Source organism: Petaurus breviceps, unplaced genomic scaffold (assembly GCF_028583685.1).
Source record: "Petaurus breviceps papuanus isolate PSGF00001 unplaced genomic scaffold, PetGlider_PUasm1.0 214, whole genome shotgun sequence".
Taxonomy (NCBI): domain Eukaryota; kingdom Metazoa; phylum Chordata; class Mammalia; order Diprotodontia; family Petauridae; genus Petaurus; species Petaurus breviceps.
In genome coordinates this window covers 16,920,502-16,934,299 of record NW_027185863.1, presented here as the reverse complement: position 1 = coordinate 16,934,299, position 13,798 = coordinate 16,920,502, and the positions used below count along the sequence as shown (strand labels likewise).

Sequence of the window (13,798 nt, the reverse complement as noted above, 5' to 3'; positions counted from 1 at the left end):
TAATTAAGTGTTAAGTGTCTGAGGCTGGATTTGAACTCAGGTCCTCTGGACTCCAGTGCCAGTGCTCTATCCACCATGCAACCCAGCCACCCCTTCATTCTATTGCTTTTTAAAGGGGAGGGGGAGAACCGTCCAGAATGGTCAAAAATGGTATTAGCACTTTTTTTCAAAATTGGTAAAAATGTGTTCAATAGGATGAAAAAAATAAATAAATAATTGCAGTTTTTAAATGGAAACAGCAAATCCAAAGGATGTACACAGAAATAAATCAAGCCAAGAGACCATGCATCAACTAATTAAAATATTAGCTCTATGAATAGAGTTTCCGCCACTACATTAGATAACTTGGACCAGCAGGGCATTGTGAGCACAGCAGTCTAAAGTACAGATTAACTTCTGACAAAGGTCTACTGCTGTCAATTTCCAGGGAAAAGTTAAACCTATCTTACATCAGAATAAAGGGACATTGGTTATCAGATAATCTTACATACAGTGTCCCTTTTTTACGTGAAAATAATATATGAAATTGGAGTTTTATGATCAAGCAGTGTTTCTCTTTTTGAAATTCACATATCATTGTGAATTCAGTAAAATCCATTCCTATGTATAAATACTCATACATGCACACATACACTTGTGTGTATGAATGAATGGTACTGTGGTGTGTGAGTAGAAGGTAAGCCTAGAAGTCAGGAATAACTAGAATTAAATCCTCCCTCATACACACACTGACTGTGTGAACTTTGGCAAGTTACTTGATCTTGGTATCCCAGGTCACTCTCTAGGCCATTGGTTATAGAAAAGGTATTGATTTACATTGGTAGAATTTCCTAACTTGGAGTTCTCTATATCAAAGAAATTATAAGCTACAAACCCAAAATGTAAATTTCCCAAAAGGAATTTTCCATGAAAACTATTCCAAAACCAATAGCTAGCTGAATTTAGTTGTTGGATATAGCTGTGGTACAAGTATGTTCTGAAGCAAATTTCCTACTTTTATAAACTATCTTCAATTGCCCCCCAGAAGAACATTTTGAGAAGGTAAAAGCAATTAACATTCTATTAAGATATAATTAGCTCTCTACAGTGTTTGCTGTTTTCAGAAAAATAAAAAAGGTAGATATTCTAGGTTGCCTAAATTCTCTAGGCAAGCTTAACACTCTTTTCAAATAACTAAATGCATTTTCCCTCTTTATTTAAAAAAAATTCCTGTGGAAACTCTTATTTCTCATTTTATATTCCTATTCAGTTCATTCATATTCAGTGTCATAAAAAATGTTACTACAAAAAAAGTATACATACCACAAGACTTCCCCGTGCATTATGGAGATTCACGTTAGGTAACTGGTGGGGGGAAGGGAGGAGGGGGAGGCCAGGGGTAACATGCTGGGTTTTGAAAGAGAAAAATTTCCTTTGAGGCTTCACTTTCCTGTCCGTAAGTACCATAGACCCCTAGAAAATTCCATTATGATGATTTCAATCAGTGTTGTTAATTTTTTAAGAACTGGGAGGGAATTTAAAGATGATTTTTAAAAAGGATAACTCAGGTCTCTCTCATTCTTCCCAGAATTATCTGATTTTCCCCCCAGGGCAGATTTTTAATAAGCTATGATATTATACTTTACACATGATTTCTTTCATGTTCTTGAAGATCAGGATGATCTGATGAAAGTTTTATATGGCTTATCAGGTCACAGTGAAGACTGAAGAAAATGTGGTTTCTCTTTTTTATAGGTAAGCTGCAACCCTCTCATCCCTACCCCTATCTGACTGAAATAATAAATCTGGCCATCTATTTAAATCATGATATTAAAATGGAAAGTCTTCAAACCTGCCTTTCACTTTATTTAAATCAGCCGGTGGCACCCCTGGTTGCAGACCTCTATGCTGGCCAGTGCTTTTCCTTCAGCCTCAGGGAAAATTGGCTTCTTCAAAGGCAAAGCCTGCAAGCTTGTGTCAGATGGCATTTTCCTGATGTTGGTGCTTGGTTTCTACAATCTGAAGCGGGGTAGAAAAGAATGAAGCTATTGTGAAGTTGAAAAGGGGGATGGGGGACACCAACGTATTGGGGAAAAGTGACATGACACCAAATTCAGTTTTAATTTTTATTGTTGTTGTCCTTGTTGCTGTTGATATACAACAAAACCAGCACTGGGGCTCAGAACCCATGACTCTAAAAAATAATTGACTGAGAAATACATACATTTTGTCACATGAGATCTTTGCTGGAATTTAAACCAAAATAATGATGAAATCCCGCTATCTTGGGGTTTATTAAAAGAGCTCAGTCAGCCTGGTTCATGGGAAGGAGAGTGTTCCCACCCAGCATCCCCAAGGCATCAGACCTATTCTATTTTTAAGACAAACGCTTGCATGGAATTCTTAAGGTTTCAAAAACATTATTTGTCCATTTCCTACATAAATAGGTTGAACATACATGTAAGACTAATGGCAAAAATACTTGTTATCCCTGCAATCACAACCATAGTGGACATTTTGCATCCTGAAAATAACCCTGACATCCCTGCATTCAAATTTAATTTTCTAATCAATCAAATGGGGATATTGATAATAATACTAGTTATTCCCTACATTTCACAGCATTCGTGTGGTCATAATATTGTAAATTTAGAGCACAAAAGGACCTTAGAGGCCATCAAATCCAAACCTCTCGTTTTACAAATCGGGAAACAGAGGCTTAGAGAAAGTGAATTGCTTATGATTACACAGCTAGTGTCTGAAATAGGGCTTGAATTCAGGCCTCCCAGATTCCAATTCTGGGTTGTTCTGAAGCTTCCATAATATGGTGAGTGCAAAGTGGTCTATAAACTTCAAAGCATTGAATTAATGTAAGCTGTTATGACTAGTGAAGATCATAAACTTTCTGCATAACCCTAACAGATTTGTTTGTTGAACAGATACAATAAAACAAAGTAATGCTGAAAACTGGTAAGTATAAAATCATTTCTTTCCAATTAGCAAAAAGGCTTATTGGAATACCCATAGAGGGCTTATATGTGTTCTTGTACTAGCCTGTCTCTCCCTATAACCTTCATACCTCAAAAGAAAATGGAGCTGATGGACTCATAGCATCTGTGTAGCTTTTTAGGTGGAAGACTGATACATTAAACCTCTGAACATTTTCTCCTTATATTATATTGAAGGCAGGACAGATGTATTCTTCATGTACTTAAAAGAATCTGAATGAGGACTGCCTGATAGTGATCATTTTCATAGTATGACCAACTGAATGATAGATCTTGTTTTTCACTTGACAGAATCAAGTTCAAATATTAATAAAATTTCATGACATCTCTGATCAAGGTCATGGTCGTTGTAGTTCATCACAGAGAGTACAAGTTGTAGTGAGAGGGTCTGGGTTCAAATCTGATTCTGCAACTTAATATGTGTGACCTTAAGCATAATTATTTAAACTCTCAGGGCTTCAATTTCCCTACTTGTAAAAGGAGGCAGATGGACAAGATGACCTCTAAGGTTCCTCCCAGATCCCTATAGCAACATTCCACCTGGGGCTACTTCCCCAATTCGTACTCAGGGATTGGCCCCTCTCAGGTGTTGCTAAGCTCAAATTTTTAGGGTAGTAACAGTATGGATGGCTACTTCTGTCATGGTAGTTCATGTATCCCTACCAGTGTGCTTCCTATTAATAATCAATTAGTAGACATAATTAGCTTTTAGCAAAGACATTTATTAATTGTTATATATTATTTCCTATAAAAGATTATCCCCAAAAACCTAAATATATAAAGCTCTCCCACGCTTGAATCAAAGTCAATTGCATTTCATGTCATCATTTTCCTGATGCCATGGTCCTCTTCAAAAACAGATAAACAGAAATATATACAGCATCCATGGAAGAAGGGGGATTAGATTCCACTAGAGTACATTGTTAGGGAAACACACATATAGATTACATGTGTAACAAAGAATAACCCACAATTCATAGTCCTTTCTTTGTAGAGTCCCCACACAGCTCCTCTCGCGTGTATCAGTTCTTCTGGACAGGCACTCACTTTGGTTTCCAGAGTAAGTTTCTTTCATGAATCCATAGCCAGCATTCCTTGTTGTCATGAGATGTCATATGTCCTGAAGGTGCTTTCTCCCTCTGGTAACTGTCTCCATCTATGTCTGTCCTCAGTGTGTGTCTCTGCATCTGGGTGGATGCACTGTTCCCTATAGGTCTAGTAGCTCCAATTAAATAGATGGTAGGGGGGCGGCCAGGTAGCACAGCACCGGCTCCAGTGTTGAGAAGACCTGGAAATCGAAAATCCCAGGCTCAGATACTTAGCACCCACCCAGAAACACCTGGCCGTGTAACCTTGAGCAAGTTACTTAACCCCAATTGCTTAGGGGCAGCCAGGTGGCTCAGTGAGTAAGAGCACCGGCTCCGGTGTCGGGAGGAGGTAAAGAAATAAACTCCCCTCCAATCTCCCCACTTGTTGCACTCTGCTACAGTTGAAAGAGTCTATATCCATAAAGAACTCCAGAGAATTAATCCTGCAACTCCCAAAGTGACTGACTATTTTTATACATAGGCCCAAAGGAGTCACTGATTCTCTCAATTAATCACAAAACATCTCCTATGTGGTGACATCTGCCTTTACCCAGTGTCCAAAGTCCTCTATCCTCTGGAGTTGGTTAATGATGACCTGATAACACTTTATTGCAGAATTGTAGGAAAATTCCTTAACATCTACTTAGAACTTTGTGATTAAATTCTGGGAATGTTAATTGGTTGATTGATTGATTCTATGACAATCAAATAGAGTTCAGCACCCGATAAAGGCATGGACATAATAAAACTTGATTGTGCACTTGCATTGACTACATTACTTGAGGTGGGGACTGGAAAAGTTTTCCTATAGTATCTTTATATATATATATATATATATATATAAAATGGCACTCTCTCTGCTACTGGGATACAGAGAGGCTGAGGTAAGGGTATACATTCTTAATTTATATTCTCCCTTTAAGTATCTCACTCTCTCATTATCCAAGATTAAGCAACAGAGACCACTGAACTAGAAATTCAAATATCTGAGTTACAGTCCTACTTCTTTTATTAGCTATTTGACCCAATCAGTCAGGTAGTGAGTTCACTAAGCACGTACTATGTGCCAGGCTCTGTGGTAAACATTGAGGATACAAGGAAAGGTAAAAGACAGACCCTGCCCTCAAGGAGCTCATAGATTTTTAACTTAGGAGGGACTGACTTTTACAATGTTTAAAATGTATAGTCTAGGGGCAGCTACGTGGCTCAGCAAGTAAGAGCACCTGCTCCAGTGTCGGGATGACCTGGGGATCAAATCCAGGCTCAGATACTTAGCACCACACCCAGAAATAGCTGGCCGTGTAAACCTGAGCAAGTTACTTAACCCTGATTGCTTTAAAAAAAATGTAGAGTCTGCCTATGACATCTCAAGGCCTATTGGGAATATTAAATGAATAATTAATGTGAAAACCCTATGTAAACTCATAGGATCATAGATTTAAAACTGGAAGGGACCTAGAAACCACCAAGTGGAGTGCTTCATTTTTTCCAAAGGAGGAAATTAAGGCAAAGAGAGGAACTTGCTTAAGGGTCATATAGCTAGTAAGTGTCTAACATGAAATTTGAACTCTGTTCTTCCTGACTCCAGGTCCAGTACTCCATCTATTCCTCCACGTGCTTGTGAAAGACTATACAACTATAAGGAGGTCATATTGTCAGTTTCATTTGGAATAGGGATAAAGGAGTGATCATAGAAGAAGAGAGGTAATAGCAGAAATTCTTCATGCTGCTGCTACCCTTGAGGGTCATTTGACACAAGGTAATTTGATGGCATATGTAAGGTGTCTAACTCCTCACAGGGGTGGATGGTAGCTAGCGCAACCTCAAATTATGGCCCTTCATGTATTAATAAATGAGATATAATTTGATCCTCTCAACAAGCCTGTGAGATAGGTAATATTATTATCCACATTTTATAAATGAGAAAAAATGTGGCAGGAAGAACTTGCCTACAGTCACAGAGCTAGATAGTGACTGGTTTCATATCTGAACTCAGATCTTCCTGATTCATAGTTCAGCACTCTGTCCACTGTGAGAAGAATAAGAAAAAGGGGGAAGAGAAGCAGGAGGAAGGAAGGAAGGAAGGAAGGAAGGAAGGAAGGAAGGAAGGAAGGAAGGAAGGAAGGAAGGAAGGAAGGAAGGAAGGAAGGAAGGAAGGAAGGAAGGAAAGAAGGAAGGGAGGGAGGGAGAGAGGGAGGGAGGGACGGAGGGACGGAGGGATGGAGGGAGGGAGGGAGGGAGGGAGGAAGGAAGGAAGGAAGGAAAAAGGAAAACAGCAACCACCACCATTAAATCTTCTGAAGTTGTACAGTTGTAGTACCCAAGAAGCTAAGCCTTGCATGGCTGGTTAGAATGACAGAGAATGTGGAAATAGATCCATAGAAGTAAGCAATGAGTGAAACAAGGTGAGCTAATACTGATTTTTACTGCTCTGGTCAATTCTAGAGAGTTCCATATAATAACAACTAAGATAAAGAAGCACCAGAAAATCTATCCAGTGAACTCCTAGAAAGAATACTCATGGTATTGGCATGGAAGTTGACTAGTGGATTAAATATTTGTCATATCTTTGTCTAGGTTTGGTGTGTCCCAAGAGAAAATCATTGTATGTTAGCAGAAAAAAATGTTAAGTTGTTTCCTTTAGGAAATATATAGTTGTACCGCAGTGAAGGCTGCCTGGGTGAAAGAAATGAAGATTCAATCCACAAATATTTACAAAGCACTATTATATACAAGGCACTGTGCTAAGTGCTGGGAATACAAAGACAAGACAAGACAAAAGACAAGGAAGGGAAGGGGAGGGAAGGGAAAGGGAGGAAAGGGAAGAGGAGGGGAGGGAGAGGAGAAGGAAGGGGAGGGAAAGAGAACACAAGAGAAAACACAGGAGAAAAAAAATCCCTACTCCCAAGGGTCAAAAAAGGAATATATTTGGAAGCATCTCAGAAGAAATATCAGAACCAGGGAAAAAGATAAGGGAATAGAGAGGCATAAGAAGGACTGAACAATAACAAGGCAGAGTAATAAGGTCTTTATACCAGGGCAATAACAATTTGAAGGCCAACACAGCAATTTCATCTCTTTGACACAATAAAACAACTGAATTTGGAACCTACTTAGCAAGAATTGTTAAATATGAAGGTTTGAGAGAGTTGCTTCTGCCCCACCTGTTGTAGCCCAACTGATTTCTCCCCAGAACTGAGTTTTTATTAAAAATTTATTCAACACATATTTTGAGCTAGTTAGGCAGATTTAGTGAAGTTTGCCCAAGGCACAAATACTCCTACTTACAATTCTCATGAGAATATCTTATCTTAATTGTCATCAGGTAATAGGAGGACTTTTAACTATAGAGGAAGAGACTGTTCCTTCAACCAGGGACAAAATTCCTAAAATGTTCTATTGTCCTAAAAGATGGGGGGAGGGGATGGGTAGGGGAGGATATAGTTTAAATCAGAGGATTCAGATCAATTGGGCACTTCTCAGTTAAAGAAGAGAGGTTTCTCCTTTTGACAAGGTAGTGCTATTTTACTCAGATTCCCATGGATTATTGTGCTATATTAGAAGAGCATATTCAAGATAATCTTCTCTTTAAGTCTTAAATATAACACTGAATCCCATCTCTTTTGTGGTTTTAAGAAGTTCCTGCCTAGAAGAGGAAATAAATGATTTCAAAGGTCTCCTCCAGTGTTATTATTTCTGTCAATAAACATGCATTTATTAAGTGCTTACTCACATTGCTAAATATTGGTGATACAAAGATGAAGGTAAAACAGTCTCTGCCTTCAATTAGTTTATAATGGAGCTACAATGAAATGGAACCTTTCAGGAGTAGTCACACTGTAAGAAGATAAATGATAGAAAGATAGATTGAGAAAGAGAGACAGATTTTGGAGGAGGAGGGAAACCAGGAAAGGCTTCTAGTAGAAGATGCCACTTGAGCTGAGTTTTGAAGGAAGCCAAAATTTCCAAGGTAGAGAAAGCATTTTTATTTTAAAAAATATTCTCTTTTTAAAGAAAATTATTACATAAGACTGCTAGGGAGATATTGAATTTCTCATGGTTTTGTTGTTCTAACTCCCATCACCCCATCTATAAGTATCTTTTTAATATAATATTTTATTTTCCCCCAATTACATTTTCAAAACTTTTTTTCTTTTTTAAATTTAATTTAATACATTATTTTGTCTCCTTCCCTTCTGTAAAGCCAAGCATGAGTAGCTTTCCAGACAACTGCTCCTGTGAACAGCTTTTCAAGGTTCTGATTACACAGTATAGCGAACTCTCTATTTATTCAATAACAAAGCAGAGCAAAGCATTCACAGAAAATCAAGGTACATCATTCACAATGTTACAATTTATCACAGAAAATCAAAATACAGCATTCACCATTTCACAACTCAACAACTTATCACTAAAATGGTCACATAGTTTTCACCAAAGTGGTCACATAGTTTTGAATAAAGTTCAATCATTTAGTAACTCAATCATTCAATCATCCTTAATTCAATCAGTCATAAAGAGGAGAGCCTCCTTAATCCTTAACTCACTACAAAGTACAATAGTCAAAGTTCTCCACCCATGGGGCACAGTAAGTTACAAATCAGTCACTACTCAGTACCCTCTTAAGAGGTAGTGGAAAATACACAAGCCATCTTCCCCTCAGTCACAAATAAGTTACAATTTCATCAGTCACTGCTCATTATACATGTAGAGGTCTTTTCATCTTGACTCAAGGCAGGTAGCTCTTACCTACCTGAATCCACAAAACTGTCACCTGGGTTCAAAGGCAGACAGCTCCCAATTCCTTGTCCAGCTCTCCATGCAGTTCCTGCTCCACATTGGAGCACACAGTGTCCAGTCCATCTCAAATCCTTCACAGTCTCTGTTCCTGGGAAGAGAAAACTTAACAGAGACACAGACACAGTACCAACATCACAGTCATGCTTCCTCTGGCAGCTCCAGCTGGCCCTAAGAAGTTCTCAGCAGCTCCAGCTGGCCCTCAGAAGTCTTCAGCAGCTCTATTCTCAAATTCAAAACCACTTTCTCCCATTCTTAAAATCAAAATCACTTTCTCCATGGAAGCTCCAGTCCAGCAGCAGTCCAGCCTTCAGATGCGCGCTAAGAGAAATTCTGTCTCTCTCAGGTAGCAGCTGCACTGCCTCTACAAAGCTTATCCCAAGAAGTCCTGATTGTCAAGCTTGTGCTCTTCCTTAAAAATGGTATAGCTCATCCCTGTCCATATCCTTCCTGTTATGTCAGTAACAGGGGTTCATGCCTTCTGTTTCTTTAACAGAGGCTTAATTTGAAACTAGGTGCTAAGTACCTGTCAGCTTTCCAATACAAAGGGATCTTCAAATTTCATTACCATTTCATCTTCCTCCCATCCCACCCTAGAGGATGCCATTTGACATAAATTTTTAAATATATGTAAAACCATGCTATACATACTTATATTTATCAGTTCTTTCTCTGGAGTAGGATAGCATCTTCCCTCATAGGTCTTTTGTAGTTGATTTAAGTATTTTTCTTATTCAGAATAACCTGGTCATTTACAATTATCCTTCAAAAAATATTGCTGTTGCTCTTCTTCCTCCTCCTCCTTTTCCTCCTCTTCCTCCTCCTCCTCATCCTCCTCCTCTTCTTCCTTCTCTCTTCTTCCTCACCATCACCACCATCATCTTCCTCCTCCTCCTCCTCCTCCTCCTGCTCCTGCTCTTACTGCTGCTGCTTCTCCCTTGGAGCGAACCATCCTGGTGCCTCTTTTGTGAAGCAGCAGCTGAGGAGACCCCCGGACTCACCATGGCTGACAAAAAGCCAAAGGAAGGAGTCAAGACTGAAAACAATGACCACATTAATTTGAAGGTGGCAGGGCAACATGGTTCGGTGGTGCAATTTAAGATTAAGAGGCACACACTACTTAGTAAACTAATGAAAGACTATTGTGAACGACAGGGCTTGTCAATGAGGCAGATCAGATTCCGATTGGATGGGCAACCAATCAATGAACCAGACACACCTGCACAGTTGGAAATGGAGGATGAAGATACAATTGTTGTATTCCAGCAGCAGATAAGAGGTGATTACTAAAAAGAGGATCTACAACTCTACTCCAGAACTGTGCTCCCAAGGAAAACAATACATTCACAATTAGAAAACCAAGATTTGGTTCATCCACATCCTGACTACTGCAGTATAGTTTTCTCTCATCTTTGATTCCTTTCCCCATTCCTTTATTGTACATAAAGTAACTGGTGTATGTGCACAGGCATAATGCGTATATTTTTAACTAAATGGCCGATGGTATGTTTTGATCAACATCAAATGGAGATGGGGAGGGGAAAAAACAAACTGGTTCTGTGAAAATATCCCTTTTCTCCATTAGTGGCATGCTCATTCAACTTTTATCTTTATATTCCAGTAAGTTATTTTGCTCTCACTGTTTAACAACAACAACAAAAAAAAACACACACACAAAAATCCTTGCATACCTTGTTTGACTGGATAATTTCAATGTTTTTCTTTTATCATTGTAAAACCAAGGACAATTTTGTAACTTTTTTGTACGTAGCTGTTACATGTAGGGCAACCTCTGTCTCTCAGTAGGGATAAATTATTATAAAGAAATTGATCCTAGTTTTCCCTTCAAGTCAAACATCTTGTTGTTTAAATAAACTTCTTGTTTAAAAAAAAATATTGCTGTTACTGTATACATTGTTCTCTTGGTTCTGCTCATTTCACTTTTCATTATTTCATTCAAGTCCTTCCATATTTTTCTAAAGTCAGCCAGCTCACTATTTCTTATAGCACGGTAGTATTCCATCACAACCATTCCCTAATTGATGGACATCCCTTCAATTTCCATTTCTTTGCCACAACAAAGAGAGTTATAAATATCTTAGAATATATAGGTTCTTTTCTTTTTTACCTTATGACCTTGGAAAACAGAACTAATGATGAATACCAAAATTCTGGAGAAACTAATGCATGTTATCATTTAGTAGCTTCTAGTTTGTAGCTCAAAAGTCAACATTTAAGTGATATTTTTGTCATATACTATTCACATATAGACATCATCCCTTCCCAACAGGTAGATAACAAAGTTGTTTCCCAAAGTCTTTTTATGATTAATAATAAATGGCCTCTATTTTCCATTAGTTAATAAAGAATGAAATGTATCATCTTTTCTTATCTTTCTTGATGCTAGTTCCCAAGATTATCTCCAATTTTTTCCTATCTCCAAAGAATGCTCTACTTGTCTTTTTGTACATAGCTATTTGCCTATTGTGTCTTCCATTAAACTATTGAATTCTTTGAGAGAAGCTTTATGTTTTGTTTTGCTTTTTGTTTGTTTGTTATTTGTTGAATTCCCTTGTATCCCTGCCCTTGTCAAGTGCCTGGCATATAGGAAGTCCTTAATAAATGCTTATTGATTTTTTTGCCTTGACTTAATAGCAAGTGTTGAGCTGTTGATATCCAACTAAGAACACAAACAAATCTTTCATGGCAAATGCACTTGACACATGGTCAAAGCTTTTGGGAAGAGATAAAATATAAAGCTTTCCCCTAAACATAGTCCATTGAAAAAGGAAAATACTGATAAGGTTCACATGGGATCAATAAATATTAAGTTCTCTTCTTCAACCAATAAGTCATTATTTGCTTTTTTAGACCCTTTTTCTAGTTTAATATACACCTGTCTGTCTTTGGATATTACTACCTTTGATCTAAAACACACTTTTATGTTTGACCTCATAAATTCCTCCTGTTGACTCTAAATCCTAATCAATTTCCAAATTTGTGGCTTAGCACAAAATCATTTTGAAGACAAAAAGCTAGTCAAATGGGTCAGCTCACTCAGTATGACGAGACAACTCAATAGAGCTTTTTTTTAGGATCTGATCAACAAAACCATCTACCTCCTACTGTTGTTAGTTTACTGAGTAAAGTCTCTGAATATTAAAGCTTGATAACATTTGTAGCATTTAGTCTAGGGAGCAAGGTTGAACAGTGGAAAGAGCTGGAGCTCCAGGGTCAGAAAACCCAAGTTCAAATCCGAATATTTGTATGAATCTAGGGCAAATTTCTTAAAATACTGTAATGGGAATATAAATTTTTAAGATCTTCCCTGCCCCTAGGCTAAAGTGCACCTGGATCCTGGGGTGGGAGGCTTGTTTTTCAGGAGATACTTCTTGATTGGCCAGTGAGTCAATAAGGTTGTTACATTCTCTGAGCCAGGAGGCTATATAAGCCCTGATGTGTAGCTTTGATTTGGGGCTCACTTTGAGAAGTGTTCTTTGATTTGATCTGGATTCTGGGAAGCCGTTGTTGAGATCCCCCCCTCAGCTTTGAAAAACCCAGATGTTGAAACCCAGATGTTGATTTGGTATGGATATAATGGTTGGACAGTTTGGAAGTCTGTCTACTTGATCTGTTTCTGTCTTGATAATTCTGTCCGTATATTCTGAAGTTCAGGGTGCTGACCTTTTTCCCCTGAACTAGGTAAATGATACATATTTGACTGATTAAAGTAAGCTTGTTAACTCATTTTGAGTTGCTTTCCTTTAACAAAGCAGATCTAAGAACGTGTGTTGGCAGCAAACCCTGAGGACGCTTGGGGTGCCTGCTGCTACAAAATGGCGTCACAAACAGGATCTGAGGGGTAAAAGGAATGTGTGGGGGCTGGGATAATTGTTTGTTTCCCAGTTGTGGTAGCTGTGACTCTGTGGAGCCATGGAGCAGGAGAGAAGAATGGCCTGCATGCGAACTTTGCTGAGCTGAGAGCAGGAATGGTGAGCTGCCTGCATCGGGACCTGGGCAGAAGCCAGGAGCAGCTGCCGCCTGCGAGAAGAGAAGGAACCCATGAGTTCGGAATTCAGCCACAGGAAAAGATAAGAACTGAGCAGCAAAGCAGGGGCACTGAATGTGTTTCCTTGTTGCATCCCACAGTTTGGGACCCAGGGGGCGGATGGACTTGTGACTATGGTGGGTGGGATGAAGTACCTTGGATCCCCCAAGGACCCCACCTTGTTGGTTTTGTTGCCCAGTCCCCTCTCAGTACTTGGAAGCAGGGGCTGGAGTTGTGTGAGGGGAAGGACACACCCCCCCCAAGAGAATTTTATATGGACTCTTGTTTTGAATTGAGGTGATAATGCAAAGTACTTTTTGTTTGTTTAAGGTTTGTATGACTGCTTGGCTACCTAAGTGGACACTTTGGTAACTTTAGCTCTGTATCTTGAAAATGTGACCTATGATTGTTAATGCTAATTCAAAAGTAAATTGTTTATGCTACGGGCATGAAAGATCTTGGGGCCGAATGTAACGGGAATGTAAATTTTTAAGATCTTCCCTGCCCTTAGGCCAAAGTGCACCTGGAGCCTGGGGTAGGAGGCTTGTTTTTCAGTAGATACTTTTGATTGGGCAGTGAGTCAATAAGGTTGTTACATTCTCTGAGCCAGGAGAAGCCTATATAAGCCCTGATGTGTAGCTTTGTTTTGGGGTTCAATTTGAGAAGTGATTTGATCTGGATTCTGGGAAGCCGTTGTTGAGAGCTCCCCCTTGGCTTTGAAAAACCCAGATGTTGATTTGGTATGGATGTAATGGTTGGACAATTTGAAAACTTTCTACTTGATCTGTTTCTCTGTCTTGATAATTCTGTCTGTGTATTCTGAAGTTCTGGGTGCTGACCTTTTCCCCCTGAACTAGGTAAACAATATATGTTTGACT

The 13,798-nt window shown here is 38.8% G+C and overlaps 1 long non-coding RNA gene across 1 annotated transcript; it reads left to right on the top strand.

The window, feature by feature from the left end:
- Positions 1-9,812: 9,812 nt before the first annotated feature.
- On the top strand, positions 9,813-10,552 carry LOC138165678 (uncharacterized). The gene is made up of 2 exons (XR_011169399.1): positions 9,813-10,310; positions 10,411-10,552. It is a non-coding gene; the product is annotated as an uncharacterized lncRNA (long non-coding RNA).
- The last annotated feature ends 3,246 nt before the right edge of the window (positions 10,553-13,798 follow it).